Source organism: Pangasianodon hypophthalmus, chromosome 27, assembly GCF_027358585.1.
Source record: "Pangasianodon hypophthalmus isolate fPanHyp1 chromosome 27, fPanHyp1.pri, whole genome shotgun sequence".
NCBI lineage: Eukaryota > Metazoa > Chordata > Actinopteri > Siluriformes > Pangasiidae > Pangasianodon > Pangasianodon hypophthalmus.
In genome coordinates this window covers 11,069,856-11,088,533 of record NC_069736.1, presented here as the reverse complement: position 1 = coordinate 11,088,533, position 18,678 = coordinate 11,069,856, and the positions used below count along the sequence as shown (strand labels likewise).

General features: G+C 39.0%; 1 protein-coding gene across 3 annotated transcripts in view; it reads right to left on the bottom strand.

Moving 5' to 3' along the window:
- Positions 1-2,356, bottom strand: part of fer (fer (fps/fes related) tyrosine kinase) — a 70,475-nt gene extending 68,119 nt beyond the window's left edge. The window contains exon 1 of one of the 3 annotated variants that reach the window (XM_034300946.2): positions 2,208-2,356. The gene's annotated coding sequence lies outside the window, so the exon portion shown is untranslated. Of the gene's footprint in view, positions 1-868; positions 889-2,207 lie in introns of those variants that run through there. The other 2 variants (XM_026922376.3, XM_034300944.2) reach the window with 2 other exon arrangements.
- Between the last annotated feature and the right edge of the window lie 16,322 nt (positions 2,357-18,678).

Genomic DNA, 18,678 nt, shown 5'->3' with positions numbered 1-18,678 from the left:
TTGAATGGCAATTTCCTGAAGGAAATACAAATCATGCAAAGAGTTGAAAGAATTATTGAAAAAAGAAAGCAGGATTGCAATTAGGGCTGGGTGATATTGCAAAAAAAATTATCTTGATTTTTTTCAACTTTATGAACGATTCTTGATTACGACTTTTTTGTTCTTACATAATGCAATTGAAAAATTATGCAATTTATTTTTTGAATGGATTTTGGAAAAATTCTATTTATTTATATATTATATTTATAATTTTATTTATTTATAGCAAATAGTGCAAACAAAATGGTTCTTTTAAATATAGGATATATTAAAAAAAAACACACACACATTATTTGCATATATATTTCTCGACAGAGTAAACAGGGACCATGTCTTTCGTGACATGAAATGCCACCGTAACTGAAGTCAACTTGGGGTGGTATTCTCAAATCCGAGTTCCTTCCCCGGTTACCGAGTGACGTCAAATCAACATGGATGCGTATCAGAAATAAACAAAGTAAAGCTTCTTACCTTTTAAATGAGTTATACTGTATACAAGTACTAACTTTAGAGTAATCAAAATACAGACATATTCATTTGTTACTGACCATACAGGTCGCTGTTTGAGAAAAAAAAATCACTCATCCGAGTTAGCTGCCTAGCTTGCTGCTAACAAAATACGAACATGGGGGCGCCCATTTTCCCACTTTGTCTTTTGAACGTGCTGAGGTCAAAAATGACATAATTCCGACCGGCGAATTACTACTTAGGATGTAATACAAGAAAACTAAGAAATTCTGTCTCTCAACTCCTGGCTGTGGAATGTCATTTACCTGTTATTCAACTGGGCTTATGGACAACAAATAAGAGAAGTAAAGAAAGACCTCACCAGACCTGCGTTGCTGTAGCCTGTTCTGAACTGTGTTGCTGTCTCACCTTCCTTAAAAAACGGTGGAAATACTCTGTTCAGTTCATTCAGTTGTGATAGTTCTAATGGGCGAAGTTTCATTATCCGACCGGAAACAGTTCATTATAATGCTTCAGACTATTGACTCATATTAAAGAAACCGTTAAAAACACCATTGTGACTATGCAGTCTCCGGTGTAAGTAACCAACCCCATTTAGTCAGAACAGATATATGCAATCAAGTGCGATTTGCACTTAGAATGGTGTAGTTTCTCAGTGATGTGTGACCCCCATATATACTAGATAGCTGAAAGATGGCGCACCATAGAAGCCACCTCTCTATCGGCGGATACTCACGGGACGTATTTGTTGACTTGCATAGCAAATCAAATTTTGTCCTTAAATCCGCTTTTAGATTGATTAAAGATGACAAATGACCAAATCCAATGTGTTCGGACTGTAGTCTATTTTTAGTTTATATAGTAAGGTCACAGGCGTGAGTAGTGTGGTAAGGCAGGTGAAAATTAGCAATCACCGACATAGAGATTTTTGTTGTCGAATAAAGATGTCAAATTTCTTTAACGACTGCATTTGAATGACAGTTAAAAACTAGATTTGCATTTCCTTAAGGAAATACACAGTACTTGAAAAGAACTGAAGAAAGTTGGGGGAAAAAGAAAGTAGGCTTGCCACCTTAGATGTAAAAAATAAATAAATAAATAAAAAATAAGGACAACGACCCAGGCACAGTTTCACTAACCGACCGGAAACTGTTCATTATATTGCTTCTGACTATTGACTCATATTAAAAAAAAATCGTTAAGACCACCATTGGGACGATGCAGTCTCTGGTGTATGTATCCAACTACAGCAAACAAACTAACCAAGACCAAAAGTATCAGAAGTACTCTGCCTTATTACAGTGACCGTCATCACAGCTAAGTTTATCTCGGGAAAGTGATGAACCATCTTGCCAGCGTTTTAGTTAACTCTAATGTGAAAGCTAATTTAAAAATAGCATATTACGTAAAATATTTATGTAAAGGATTTGCTAACAGTTCATGTATATTACATTGCAGAGTAATTGTTGGGTTAATAAAAACAGACATTACCCAGTTCAATGCAATACGTTAACATTAGATAGCTAAATAACTAGCAATCCTGCTAACGTGTGGCCTTTCTCTTTTTAAAAAAAAAAACAACAAAAAACAAAACAGCCAAATCGCTGGACAAGATTGAGAGTTATTAGGTAGTTTTGATCCGTCAGAACTTGATTTCCGTTTAATTAAATAGGTCTACTATAAAATATTTATTCACTTACTTAAGTCGTTTATTGCATTGTTTCTCCGTGTTTCCTGATTCCTCGGTATTCCTCTTTCTTTCGTTCCGTTGCCGGAGTTGGGATTCGGGAGGAGTTTCCGCTCTGGATTAGGATCATGACGTTTACAGCACTACCCCGAGCCCCCGTTCTGCCCCTGTTCTGCCCCTGCTGCTCATAGCATGAATATGTTACTGGTATTACGGTTTAAGTAAGAGAGAGAAGAATTTGTTGGAGTATCTACTTTTCCTTTACTTTGTCTTTGTCAGTATTGTTTCAGTATGCATTAACGTGTTTGTTCTTGATGCTTCATTGAATCTTCAGATTATATATAAGTAATCAAGCGCGATTTGCGCTGTTGATAATGGTGTAATTTTTCAGTGATGTGTGACCTCCACATACTAGATAGCCGAAAGATGGCGCACTATAGAAGCCACCTCTTCAGCGGCGCATACTCACGTATTTATTTATACTGCATGGCAAACTTGTTTTCTTCTTAAATCCAATTTTTAAATTGATGTCCGCATTGCAGATGACAGATGACCAAATCCAATGTGTTTGTGTGGACTGTAGTCTGTGTTTAGTTTGTATAGTAAGGGCACAGGCGTGAGTAGTGTAGTGAGGCAGGTGAAAATTAGAAATCACCAACATAGGGATTTTTGTCTGGGATTGTAAAAACTTTTTCAGTATATCCTATTATGAAGTATAATATAGGATAGACTGAAAGGGTTATGTAATTGTATTGCAAATTTACATATTTGTCATGTCAATGTAAATTATATACACTCCCTGTCCACTTTATTAGGAATACCTGTACACCTGCAATTTCATGCAATTATCTAATCAGCCAACCATGTGGCAGCAACGCAATGCAACAAAATCTTGCAGATGCAGGTCAAGAGCTTTGGGTAATGTTCACATCAAACATCGGAATGGGTTAAAAGTGTGATCTCTGTGACTTTGATTGTGGCATGGATATTGGTACCAGTTGGTCTGGTTTGAGTATTTCAGAAACTGCCGATCTCCTGGGATTTTCACACACAACAGTCTCTTGAGTTTACACAGAATGGTGCAAATAACAAAAAACATTGAGTGAGCGACAGTTCTGTGGGTGGAAGCACCTCGTTGATAAGAGAGGAAGGAGGAAAATAGCCGGATTGATTCGAGCTGCCAGAAGGGATATAAGTAACTCAAATAATCACTCTTTACAACCATGGTGAGCAGAAAAGCATCTTAGAACACACAACACATCAAACCTTGAGGTGGTTGAGCTACAACAGCAGAAGACCACATCAGGTTCCACTCCTGTCAGCCAAGAACAAGAATCCAGTTGAAGACTGGAAAAAGATCAGGTGATTTTTTTTTTCTAATCTTCATTTGTCCAGTTTGCGTCCCCTGCGCCCATGATAGCCTCAGATTCCTGTTCTTGGCTGACAGGAGATGAACTCAGTGTGGTCTTCTGCTGTTGTAACCCATCCACCTCAAGGTTTGATGTTTTGTGCTTTCTGCTCACCACAATTGTAAAGAGGGATTATATGAGTTGCTATATCCTTCCTGGCAGCTCAAAGCAATCTTAACAATAAGGCATTTCCACCCACAGAAATGCCACTCATTCAATATTTTTTGTTCTTCACGGCATTCTGTGTAAACCCTAGAGACTGAAAATCCCAGGAGATCAGCAGTTTCTGAAATACTAAAATCTGCCCATCTGGCACCAACAACCATGCCACAATCAAAGTCACAGAGATCACACTTTGTCTTCATTCTGATTTTTGATGTGAACATTAACTGAAGCTCTTGACCTGTATCTGCATGATTTTATGCATTGTGCTGCTGTCACAACATCGGCTGGTTGGATAACTACATAAATGAGCAGGTGTACCAGTGTTCCTATTAAAGTGGACGGTGAGTGTATATTAATGAAAACTATAATATTCAGGGGTTCGAGAACCAAGGGTGCTAGAATACTATTGTTTTTGTTCGGATTATTGGGGGTCCAAGCATGTAGTGCTGGAATCCTATAGTTTTTGTTAGGATTTATTTAGAAATAATATTAAAATGTTAAATCAATTGTATAACCAATTCTTTAACTTACTCTTCTTCTCTGCCTGGATTTTGCTGCAACCCTATCAGCATGTCTCAGTTGGACCTTTTCAGGCTAAGCCGTGCAATATTTTCTACTTAGAATTTGATAGTAAGTCTTGCAGGATGCCACAAAAAAAAAAAAAATATATATATATATATATATAATAATTTATACTTGCAACAACATTGAATATTTGATGCTTATATGGGTACAGTTGCATATGATACTGTTTTTTAAGGAGAATTATTTGAATATCATTGTAAGAAAGGAAAGAGGAAAATAGCCGGATTGATTCGAGCTGCCAGAAAGGATATAAGTAAAAATATAACTCAAATAATCACTCTTTATAATAATGAGTTTCAAATGAAATAATAAAATAATGAGAATCAAATCAAAATAAATTTTTCAAAAAAAATTATTTCCAATTCACAATCTCATTTTGCTTTCATGTTTTTCTATTTGGGGATTTTTTTTTGTAACCTCAGGATTTTTCTTTTGTAACCTCAGGATCCATGTCTGCAAAAGTTAAGTTAAAAAAACTTGATCCCACAGAAGAGCTACTGTAGCACAAATTGCTGAAAAATGCTGGCTACGATAGAAAGGTGTCAGAATACATAGTGCATCGCAGCTTGCTGCATATGGGGCTGCGTAGCTGCAGACCACTCAGAGTGCCCATGCTGACCCCTGTCCACCACTGAAAATGCCTACAATGGGCACATGAACATCACAACTGGACCACGGAGCAATGGAAGAAGGTGGCCTGGTCTGATGAATAATTTTTTTTTACATCATATGGATGGCTGGGTGCGTGTACGTCACTTACTTGGAGAAAAGATGGCACCAGGATGCAGTATGGGAAGAAGGCAAGCCGGCAGAGGCATAATGATACTCTGGGCAATATTCTGCTGAGAAACCTTGGGTGCTGGCATTCATGTGGATGTTACTTTGATACGTACCACCTACCTAAACATTGTACATCCCTTCATGGCAATGGCATTCCCTAATGGCAGTGGCCTTTTTCAGCAGGATAATGCACCCTGCCATACTGCAAAAATTGTTCAGGAATGGTTTGAGGATCATGACAAAGATTTCATGGTGTTGACTTGGCCTCCAAATTCCCCAGATCTCAATCTAATCGAGCATCTGTGGGATGTGCTGGACAAACAAGTCCGATCCATGGAGGACCCACCTTGCAAGTTACAGGACTTAAAGGATCTGCTGCTAATGTCTTGGTGCCAGATACCACAAGACACCTTCAGAGGTCTTGTGGAGTCCATGCCTCAATGGACCAGAGCTGTTTTGGCAGCACAAGGGAGATCTATACAATATTAGGTAGGTGGTTTTTATATTATGGCTGATTGGTGCACGTATGAGTTAAATGCATTAAACAAGCTAGCTAAGGTTTTTTGTTGTTAGAGCAGCTGTATGAGAATAGGTTTAATGGAAAGTTTATTTGCGCATGGGCATACATATACAATCTTCTAGGAAATCAGCCATATTTGTGTTAAATTATATAATTAACACTATTCTCAACATGCTGTTCTAAACGCCAATTTCAAAGTAAAGTGAAAGGGCTACAGAATTGAACTTACTAATATGGCCATCCTACATGCTCTTTTGATCCTCTTCAGTGTACTAGTGTGGGTTAATATTGTGTCAAAGTTTCAAATGAAATAATAAAATAATGAGAATCAAATCAAAATAAATTTTTCAAAAAAAATTATTTCCAATTCACAATCTCATTTTGCTTTCATGTTTTTCTATTTGTGGATTTTTTTGGGGTTTTTTTGGCTTCTGGAATCATTCTTCTGCTTCTGCAATCTTTCTTTCTCCTGACTTTTGGCACTTTTTTTTTTTTTTTTTTAAACGCCCACTCAATTAAAGGAGGAGCATCCTTTGACATGGTGGAAGAAACTATAGCTGACAAAAAAAACTGACAAAAACATAGGGGTAGCTACTCAATTGTTTGTAGATGCATTCACATATATTTCTTTATCATACAAGTGTCTTCATTACATCCAGTAAAGTAGCAGTTTAAAAGGATAACAAAGTGAAAAGGCTGAAATTGGCTTCTTATTCACCAACTTTTTATTCTGATTTTTTTTCCATTTTCCACTACCATTATCTCTTCATTGTGAAAATGTCTCAAAAAAATCTGACAGTTCTGCATGATGTATATAATATATTTTCAAAATGCTCAATATGAAGAAATTTACTGTAGATCTTTTAAAATAATGGCCCCATAAACTTGGCATTTGAGACCATTTCCTATGAAAATATTTGTAATGTATTATTATAACAGTAATGATATAATGGTGTAGGAACTAGGCAGAAAGTGCAATTTTCCTGCATTCAATAGTCTCAAATGCCATGTTCACAAGCCCATTTATAAAAAATCTTTGGGATGTTTTGAGAATGAGGAGATAATGGTGTAGGAGTTTGTATGCGATATTAGTGTTGGCGCCATCTACCTGGACCTTTTTAAGCTGGAACGGAAAATCTGAATAAGAAGCCAACTTCAGCCTTGCTATTATGAGACTTCATAATGAAGAGATAATGGTAATTAGGCAGAAAGTGGAAACAAAAAATCAGAATAGTAGGGAATAAGAAGCCAGCTTAAGCCTTGTCACCTAGTTATCCTTTTAAACTGTTACTCAAACTGGATAGAATGAAGACACTTGTGTGATAAAGAAATGTGTGTGAATGCATTTACAAACAATTCAGTAGCTCTTCATATTTTTGTCAGCTTTTTAATGCAAGTACAACACAGTTTCCCTGCTGCTGAGCAACTCCACTGTTAATGGGGTGGGTGTTTCTATCTTCTAGCACCCTTCCCACTCCAAAATCAGTTGACCAGTAGAGATTTAAGGTCAACGCCTTCTTCCAAGATCCACCCCCACCCCCTGTAAAAAATGTGCCAAAAGTCAGAAGCAAAAAAAGATTCCTGAAGCAAACAAACAAACAAAAAAAATGCATCAGAAAAATCCAAAATAGAAAAAATGAGAGTGTGAATCAGAAGTTTTTGAAAAATTAATTTTGATTTGATTCTCATTACTTGAATTTGCAAAATATTTGTTTACATTTGATAATTAATATTTTGCTTGTGGATTTTATTAATTTATTTGAAACTTTTGGCAAAAAAATTGCAATTTATCTCGATACTAGCCTTGCCATTTTTTGATAAAGCTATTAATTGTTAAGAACGTGTCTTTCTAATGTTAATGGTTGAGCAGAAGGGGCTCTCTCTCTCTCTCTCTCTCTCTCTCTGTGTGTGTGTGTGTGTGTGTGAGAGAGAGAGAGAGAGAGACTGTGTGTGTGTAGGTGAGCCTGTCATGCTCCACACCGGGGATTTGATCAGTGTGAGATTAGAAACATCTGCTATTTCTGTTGTATATTAGTTAACCAACTATATAATAAATATATCTAATTAGGGGGTCAAGCACTGAAGGTGCATAGACACCCTTTGGTGATTATGTTTCTTCTTCTTCTTCTTCTTATTATTATTATTATCATTATTTTGGCTTGAAAGAGCCACCATTCTGGTCTTATTCTTATTCTCTCTGCAACTTTCTTCAGTTTACATGGGTTGCAATTTTTTGATGTAGAGCCACAAAATCTGGTGCCATCAGCTTTGGCATTTACTAAATGTTCATGTGGTTTTATATAGCAATAAATCAAATTCCTGATCAATCTCCTTTTTTTTGCCTCAGATTTATCAGCAAAGCCTCCGTACACAAAAAGTATCATTAAGTAAACAATTTGGTTAATATTTTATGAGTTTTGAGCATTTGTTTATGGTGACAAAACTCAGTCTGCTGTAAAGATTTTGTTGTTCTTTCAGCTGCTCCCATTAGGGGTCACCATAGCAGATCATGGGTCTGCATGTTTCATTTGGCACAAATTTTACACCAGATGCCATTCCTGATGCAACCCTCCCATTTTATCCAGGCTTGGGACCAGCACTGGGAGAACACTTCCAGTAGCTGGGGTGGTTTGCTGCCTGGGAATCGAACCCAGGCCATGGCAGTGAGCGCATGGGATCCTTATCCGCTAGACTACTGGGGTGCTGTAAGAATTTTTTTTAATATGCAATAATAGTACACAGACTGACTGTTTTCAGTTAAGCATTCCAGAATGTCAGAGAGGGCCAGTCACACACACACACACAGACATGGCACAGGTGTGTGGGCCTGCACTTTGACACAGACAGGCATTTATCCTCAAAGGTAATACTCTGTCTATTCACTCACATGTATAAATACCACTATGCCTGCAAATTACTACTACTACGCTTCCATCATTCACTCTCTCATACACTCCTGTACAGAACTACAGATGTATCGTTTCAATGCAGTTTAATTTTATTCAATATTTCATCTGTCCATCCACCCATAAAAAGTTATTCACAAACTCAATCACTATGAAGACCTTCAGTATATTTTATGTTTTTTATTTTTATTTTTTGCTTTATATTTGTACTTTTTTAAAATTAAATTTACCCTTTCTTTAACGATAACAAACTATTTATTTTAACAGCCAGCTAGCAACACCGCAGCAACCAGCTGGGATAGCATAGCAGCACTTGGCAACACTCTACCAACCAAAATTGTTAGCAATGACCTTGCAGCATCCTAGCAACTAACTGGCAATACCCTAGCAACAAACTAGTTTTGCATGGCACCCACCTAGCAACACTTTAGCAACCACATGGAATATCATACCAGCATTTTAGCATTCATTACCTTTTAACATGTTTCAGCATTTTTGGCATTTTACCCTTTACATATTAGACACTGTTACTTGAAACTCCTGTCAATCACATGTATTTTCTCCAATAATGTGAATTTTGTGTGGGAGACTGCATATTCTTCTGCCTCAAGTGAATCCTATAAGAACTAAATGCGAGCTGCCCACAGAAAACCTGCACTGGGCCAATGTGGGTAAAATAGGTATTGGCCTAATGTGGAATAGCCCACAGTGGTCCTGCATGGGATTTGTGTGGGCATGCCAAAGCTTGGGCTGCCCACAGAAAACCCACGTTGGACCGATGTGGGTAAAATAGATATTGACCCAATGCAGGCTAGCCCAAAATGGTCCATAATGGAATTCGTATGTGTATGCCAAAGTGTGGGCTGTCCAAAGACAACCCGCTTTGTATGCGTTAGCCCTTGCCCACACTGCCCACACAGCCCACAACTTGCCCATAAAGGGCCATTTTTGCTGGGTAAATCCATCATGTGAAACACTTTTATAGTTTTCCCTTTATAAAGAAATTCAATGTTATCATTCCATGAAGCAGTGTCACTGGATTTTAAATTTTTTTCCATAATATACTAAGCAATTTTTCTTGCCCTTAAAGAAATCTTACCAAGCACCTCTTGTATGATTTAATCTTCTCTGGGTGGTTGTGGACCTTTAGTCATCGACATTTCTCACTGGCGTATTTTAAGTGTAGGAAGTGACAGGGTCAGTTGAGCTGTTTCCTGGTGTCCTAGTTTGACCAAGTTTAAAAACCTCTGCAGGGCTGATGCGTTTGCCTTTGACTGCAATGCGTTTTCATATGACTGATCTGAACAATTTTGAGAAGGCAAAACGGTATGAGGTTAGGTATCTGTTACCTGGATACATTTGACAGGCTAGTATGCTGATTTGTAATTTGATTTCTGTGTTGGGTATATTTTGTAAAAGCTTTTTCTACTTTCTACACAAAGAACCAGGGATTCTTTGAATAAAGTTTATTTATTCTTTGAAAAATGTTTATTTATTTTTGTCATCAGTTCATTGCACAGTGGTTGCCAACACATATAACACCATACAATGTTTTCAGGAACTTTGATATTATGTCTATACAATTTTCCAGCAGTATTTAAAAAAAGATTTCCCGCTATTGCTAGGTCCACGTACTATACATGAAAAGGGTAGTTACAGTCTAGTACTCTAGGCACATTCATCCCCCTGAGGATGCTAGAAGAAAACAACAACAAAATAAACATTTATACATACACCAGCCATAACATTAAAACCACCTGCTTAATATTGTGTAGGTCCCCCTTGTGCTGCCAAAACAGCTCTGACTCAAGGTATGGACTCCACAAGACCTCTGAAGGTGTGCTGTGGTATCTGGCACCAAGACCTTAGCAGCAGTTCCTTTAAGACCTGTAAGTTGCAAGGTGGGGCCTCCATGGATAGGACTTGTTTGTCCAGCACATCCCACAGATGCTCGATTAGATTGAGATCTGGGGAATTTGGAGGCCAAGGCAACACCTTGAACTCTTTGGCATGTTTCTCAAACCATTCCTAAATAATTTTTGCAGTGTGGCAGGGTGCATTATCCTGCTAAAAAAGGCCATTTCCATTAGGAAATACCATTGCCATGAAGGGGTGTACAATGTTTACGACTGACTTTCATTCCTCTTCTCTCCAGCGCAAACCTCCACCTCTCCAGGTTTTCCTCTACCTGCTCCCTGCTCTCACTACAGATCACAATGTCATCTGCAAACATCATTGTGCAAGGAGACTCCTTCAAGGACTCCTTCATTGTGCAAGGAGACTTCCCTCAGAGCCGATCCCTGATTCAGTCCCACCTCCACTTTGAACTCCTCTGTCTGACCTGCAGCACACCTCACCACTGTCCTGCTCCTCTCATACATGTCCTGCACCACTCTGACATACTTCTCTGCTACTCCTGACTTCCTCAAACAGTACCACAGCTCTTCTCTTGGCACCCTGTCATACGCTTTTTCCAAGTCTACAAACACACTGTGCAACTCCCTCTGACCATCCGTATACTTCTCCATCAAAATTCTCAGAGCAAAAATTGTATCTGTTGTACTCTTTCTGGGCATGAAGTCATACTGCTGCTCACAAATTTCACTACCTTCCTTAACCTAGCTTCCTTGTATGGCTCATCAACTTTATCCCCCTGTAGTTGCTGCAACTCTGCACATCACCCTTATTCTTAAAGACTAATACACTACTTCTCCATTCCTCAGGCATCTTCTCACTCTCTAAAACCCTGTTAATCAAACTAGTTAAAAATTCCACTGCTGCCTCTCCTAGACACTTCCAGACCTCCACCGGGATGTCATCAGGACCAACTGCCTTTCCACTTTTCATCCTCGTCAAAGCCTTCCTGACTTCATCCTTTCTAACCTTATCTACTTTCTGTTCCACAGAGGTCACCCCTTCTACTCTTTTTTCCCTCTCATTTTCCTCATTCATCAGCTCTTCAAAGTACTCCTTTCATCTCCTCTGTACACTCTGCTCACTTGTGAGCACCCTTCCATCTCTATCCTTAATAACTCTAACTTGCTGCACATCCTTCCCATCTCGATCCCTCTGCCTAGCTAATCTGTACAAGTCCTTCTGTCTTTCTCTAGTGTCTAACCTAGTGTACAACTCGTCATATGCCTCCTGCTTGGCCTTAGACACCTCCCTGTTCACTCTTCGCTGTAACATCTTGTATTCCTGTCTACTCTCCTGAGTCCTGTCCATGTCCCACTTCTTCTTGGCTAACCTCTTCCTCTGGATACTATCCTGAACTTCCTCATTCCACCACCAAGTCTCCTTATCTTCTTTCCTTCTTCCAGATGACACACCCAGCACCTTTCTTCCTGTCACCCTGATCACTTCTGCTGTAGTTTCCCAGTCATCTGGCAGCACTACCTGACCACCCAGAGCCTGCCTCAACTTCTGTTTAAAGTCCTCATAACATTCCTCCCTTTTCAGCTTCCACCACTTGGTTTTCTTCTCTATCTCTATCTTTGACCTCTTCTTCTTACAGACCATCAAAGTCATCCTACACACCATCATACACACCACCATATGCTGTCTGGCTACACTCTCTCTCCCACTACCACTTTACAGTCACTAATCTCTTTCAGATTGCCTCTTCTACATAGGATGTAGTCTACCTGTGTGCACCTACCTCCACTCTTGTAAGTCACTCTATGCTCCTCCCTCATCTGAAATGTGTTAACCACAGTGTTAACCACAGCCATGCCCATCCTCTTAGCAAAGTCCACTACCATCTGACCTTCAAGGTTCCTTTCCTTAACTCCTAACCTGCCCATCACCTCCTCATCACCTGTGTTCCCCTCACCCACATGTCCATTAAAATCTGCTCCTATCACCACACTCTGACCCGTGGGAATACTCTCTATCACCTCATCTAATTCACTCCAGAATCTCTCTTTCTCCTCTAACTCACAACCTACCTCTGGGGAATAACCACTAACAACATTCAACATCACCCCTTCAATCTCTAACTTCAGACTATCACCCTGTCTGACACTCTTTTCACCTCCAGAACATTTCTCCCAAACTCCTCCCTCAAGACCACACCTACCCCATTTCTCTTAGTATCCACACCATAATAAAACAGCTTGAATCCTGCTCCTATACTATGAGCCTTGCTACCCTTCCACCTGGTCTCCTGTACACACAGTATATCCACCTTTCTTCTCTCCATCATATCAGCCAGCTCTCTACCTTCCCCTGTCATAGTACCAACATTCAGAGTTCCTATTCTCAGTCCTACACTCTTACCTTTCCTCATCTCTCTCTGTCTATGCACTCTCCTCCCTCCTCTACTTCTTCGACCAACAGTAGCCCAATTTCCACCAATGGCGGTCGTTGTTAACCTGGGCCTCGACTGATCCGGTATGAAATTCAGTGTACTGACGATTCGCAAGATTAAATTTGGCAATCTTTTACACCGGATGCCCTTCCTGACGCAACCCTCTCTATTTATCCGGGCTTGGGACTGGCACAGAAGTCACTGGACTGTGACCCCCATGGCTAGATTACAGTCTTGCTGCAATCGATCCATCAAATTGTACATCTCTAGCATAGGCAGTGGTGAAGATGCCTATAAAAACATTAGCATTACCCATTGTAATCATTAATAAGTATAAGTAATAATATCTCCTGTCCTTATAAGTCCTTACACCTCGTAATTTAAAAAAGAGAAGTGACTCACATTATGCAAACCTTTCTGGTCTTTGACAGATTTTACCCCACAAAGAATTCAGTACAAGGTTTCTTCAGTTCACGATATTCTACTATTCATTACAAGCAACTTATTGATGCATAAATATACCATAAATATACTATAAATATACCACCTGAAACTATTGATTCCTTCCCACATCTTTAGGTGTATGTAGTGGATAGATGTTGAGGTGCCTGTGTCTTTAAGCCACAGCAACTAGATGTGACTGATTTGTAGCAATTGTTAGCCTCGGAGCTCCTTTAAAAGCACGGCGCTGGCGATGCTAAGGTAAGTGGCAGTTTTTGTTGGTTTGCTCATCTACCGTGTGTTTTCGTCCCGTTTGGGTTTTCTCCTGTGAGTCAGAGCCTGTAGAGGTCTGTGCCTTGACTGTAAAGGGTGCAGTTGTTGGAGTCCTGCTCCAGGAGTTTGTTGCTGCTTGTTTGCGCTTATAGTGCGTATATCTCAACTGTGAGTGTTGTAAGCCTGAGGCTGTGTTGCATCGGTTCCTGTGTTCCGGTATGTAGCTCTCTTGCTATATTAGTATATTGGCTGTAGTATGCCACTTGATTCACTGTTACCTGCCCCCATTAGCCTGTGTGGTCGGTTGACTGGGAGGTTTCCCCCTTTTTTTTAAAAAAGAAGTTCCTCTGCATCGCTGCTTTCGGTATGTCGCTATGTTAATTCTTATCTCTTTTTTTTTTTTTTTTTTTTTTTTAATCAGCCAGTTACATATGAGCTTATAGGTGCCTCCGGTGTTCTTCATTTAGCAGGTGACTTCTGCTGCTGATTTGCTGCTGTTGACTTCATGCCATTGGGGCCGTCTGCTGACGGCGAGCTGCTGTTTTGTTTCTAGCGAATTTCTTTATTGTTTTGTTTCTTTTGCACTGTGTACTCAGTTTTTTTTTGCAAATGTTGCGCGGTGTGTACGATTAGATAATCAGCGCGCTAGAATCATCAGAGCGGTAATGTTTGTGCGAGTGTGTGTTTTTGTGGGTAGCTGGTAGTGTGCTTGTGTGTGCGTGTTGGTGTGTGTTGCCAGCGTGTGTTTGTGTGTGCATGTGAGCATGTTGGTTTAATTTTGTTGGTATATGTTGTTTTTTTATTTTGTTTTTTTTGTTCCTGTATTTTTGTTCATTTCTTTTTGTGTATTCTGTTTCAGGAGCTGGGGGACGCCGGCAGGGAGGCTTGGCACCTGGTGGCTGGGTACCTGTGTCTGTGTGTGTTTCACCTTTCTGGCAGTGTAGTGTCACCTGGGTGTGCTGTGCAGTGTATATGTGTGTGCTTCACGTGTGGTCTTTTTGGACCCTCCTTCCAGATCGCCTCCCTGTGGTAAGCCCCCATCCTAATTTGTGTGTGTTCTGTCCTGTAGGCCTACACAATAACTGAACCCTGGTTGTATTTACAGTGTTTGCTACTCTGTTTTTTTTATGAATTGTAACAAAACCATTGAAAAGAATTAAATAAAGAAATTGTTTAGTGTGAATCCTGTCTCTGTTCACTTGTGTACGAACCAGTGTTCCTTATGTGGACTTAATGTTGGTGTTTTTTTTTGTATAGTTAGTTTTCCTAAGGGGGGCATAACTCCCCTAGGTGGCGTGGTCGGCAATCTAAATTCTTATTGGTCCTGCTACATGTACATTTGTGATTGCAACAGACTCTTAACTGTAAATTTGAGTAGAACATACTACCAAACGTCACCAAATTAATCTACTTTAATGTACAGGCTGTAGATCATCTCCTCATAGCTGGGGTGAAAGGTCTTCTGGCCAACCCAGCAGACTGGAGCTGGTAGGGCTACCAGAAGTAATCTCAATGCCATGTCACCTTTTGCATCTGCTAAGAAGAATACCTCATTGGCAATACACTTTTTGTGTTCATGAATAAGCATCTGACACAATCATCAACACAGGTACTTGTAACTAGATGGACAAATTCAGATAAAAAAAATAAATGTAGTAACAGTTTTTACATTTCACTACTTTCAGGCTTTACTTGGTTCCACCTCTGGGTTGAAGCAATGTGCTGACTAGCAAATAAGTTTACTGCAGCAAAATACTGAGCAGAGCTTCTAATATCCAAACCTAGAATGACAACTTCTTTAAAGAGTATGTGCACACACACAATCCACTTTGACAGAACATCCAAGGCCTGCTTCTCTTGGTGGGCAAAACATAAATTTTTCCCTTTGAAGACTATCATCCATTTCTCTGTAAGCTTCACAGCAGAGTCTGGGTGTAGAATGGCAAAGTCTTGAGCAATCTTGTAGAAACGAATTATGAGTTTCCCATAGTTTCCATAAACAATTGCAGAAAACAATATAATTCTGGCCTAATATTTTTGTACATCTTATCATGCCTGAAGTATCCAGCAGATGTGGACACACTCTGTTGATCTCCTCCACTGACTTTGCACCATGCTCTCTTATCCACTTAGCCCTGTGGATGGATGGCTGTAACATGTATTCTTCTACTTGGCTTAGTGGCCAGATGTTATTTTTTAACTACTCTGTCATGGCCACTGTTCTATCATCAGATACTTCAGTCTCTGCTCTGGGTGAAAAATATTCAGTGGACCAAATGAAGACCAACAGTGGACCAAAAGATGATTAATATTGCACCCAGCAACTTTTTACATTTAAAACAGGAATACCCCATCACACATCAGCTGTTTATGGATTACCTCATGAAGTTTTCTCAGATGTGACTTCAATTTAAGTCTCGGACCAGTGCCGCAATGGAAGCATCATCCAAAATGAGAAAACTCTCCTTATCTATCTCCTCACCTAAGTGTGTGTGTGTGCATATATAAAAGGGAGAGACAGAAATGAAACAATGGATTAAGGGAGGTGATGGCTGAGTGATGATCATTTGTTGTTGTTCTGTTAGGGGTGACCACAGTTGACCATTGGTCAACATATTTGATTTGGCACAGTTTTTATGCCAGATGCCCTTCTTGACGCAACCCTCCCCAATGTTTATCCGGGCTTGGGACCAGCACTTGAGTGCACTGTTGTGTGCATCTCCAGTGCCTGGAGTTGGTTCGCTGGCCAGGAATCAAACCCGGGACCTGCTAGTCCTCCAGGGACCTGCTGCTTGTTAATCATTGTTAATAAAAATGAAATAATTATATATTTTTAGTTAAATGACAATGTAAATTTACAATGAAATAAAAAAAAAAAAGAAATTTTTAAGCAGAGATTAAAAACAGCTTATGTCAGTGACTATAGGGTGTAGGCATACAGTATGTCTGAATTCTACTGTTTATTTTCATCTCACATTTCGTAATATCCATAAAATTCTTTACAAAAGTATTAAATGAATATTTGAACAGTTTTCATGCATTAAATCCCTCCAAGTTACTTTCATGCTACTGTAACTTACATTCAAACTGGGGAATTAGATTTTCCCATTTCCACTCACTCAGCTTCTGTCTGACGAACGTCTCCATTGAAGGGAACAGAAGACGAAAAATATAGTATTAATTAACCTGTAGCCAACATATATAGTTTAGGATATCATTATGTGCAACAGTATTTTTTGGATTTTGCTGGCAAAGAATGAAGGGAAACGTTTTTCAGAGGTAGTTCAGAGGTAACTAGCTAGCTAGTTAACAATGCCAAGGGCAGGCAGCGGATGCCGGCCATTTTCTAACACTAAACGGCAAATATTTAACAAGGTCAAAATCATGGGAACAAGCTAGCTAGTTAACTAACTACTGGCATGTGCACCTTGGGTTCATTTTATACTTTGTTCATTTGATGCTACTAGAAATCCCAGTAGGTTTATCAGCTCGTTCAAGCATGAAAATAAATATCATATTTAAGCATGATAAAAGAAACTAGAAAGTACTGCTTCTTCTCATTGGCTGAACTGAACCCTGGTTGTATTTACAGTGTTTGCTACTCTCTTTTTTTTATGAATTGTAACAAAACCATTGAAAAGAATTAAATAAAGAAATTGTTTACTGTCTCTGTTCACTTGTGTACGAACCAGTGTTCCTTATGTGGACTTAATGTTGGTGTTTTTTTTTTTTGTATAGTTAGTTTTCCTAAGGGGGGAATAACTCCCCTAGGTGGCGTGGTCGGCAATCTAAATTCTTATTGGTACCTTGGTCCCGCTACATGTACATTTGTGATTGAAACAAAATACTGCTTCTTCTCATTGGCTAAGTTAATGCTAGCAATGCTAGCTAACTTAGATACCAAGCTTGTCTCTTTATAGCTAATCAGATTAGTGCTATAGTTAGCTACCTAGTAAGCTACTTCAGCTAGGATAGGATTTGCTACCTGAATTATATAATGGACTTATGAAAACACAAAAATTGACTGACACTTCTAATAGACATTATATTTCAGATAATAACTTTATATATATATAACTATAACTTTATAGATTTCAAGGCCAGCGAGCAAGGTCACTCGTCTGAATCTGGGGAGGGAACTCTACAGTTACACATTAGCTAGCCAGCTATTTAACCCGAATTTTTCCTCAGTTGTTTATATTCTCCTACATTCTCCTACCTACATTCTTAAACAAAACCAAACTAACTCATGTGTAACTCACACCCCTGAATTTCACATTAGAACTGCAAGGAGAAGTCAATAAGAAGTCAATAAGACCAAAGTAAATCTTTTTTTTCTTTGCTTACCTTCTTTCAGAGGGGCAACAGCATCCAAACATCCCAGTTCACCACTACATTCCATGCCCGTGAACCCTCTAGATCTGCACCTTTACCTATGAAAAACCATTCATAAAAGGCTTGACTAAAGAAATATGATTTTGCATGCTATCTTTCACGTCTGCACTGCAAAGCCAGCAGTGCTGTTTGAAAATACCCTACAGATAACAAAATAACACATATGTTCCAATTTCACTAACATAGCTGTTAGGATGTTAAAATAACCCAGCTTTTTTTTTTTTTTTAGAGTGCAGATTCTTTAAGAAAGTTTTTACACTGTCATTGTTTTTCATGTTTCCATATCATAGTAACTTGTAAATTGTGTGTGTGACACAAATTCTGAATTTTATCCAATGACTTATGACGATCTTCTCCAAAGTTGCCATTAGATGATGTATTTTGCTTGAGGGGATGCACTTTTCTCAGCAGTGACCATCTTTGCAGTAACCATCTACAAAATAGTTCCTGAACTTGACTTCAACCTCACTGAGCACATGTTGAATGGGTAAATTATGCATGGCAGAGAGGTTTTAGAGCCACTGAATAGAAGCCATTGAATATGATTTCTAAATTTCTAAAATGAATACGATTTTTAAATAGATCTACCTTTGTGCTTTGCAGTATATCATTTCTAAATACACTCTTCTTAAAAATGTCAACATTGTTTACACAGTACGCGGCCATCTCTTGCTTGAAGTCAAAAACTTTGTGAAAGACCA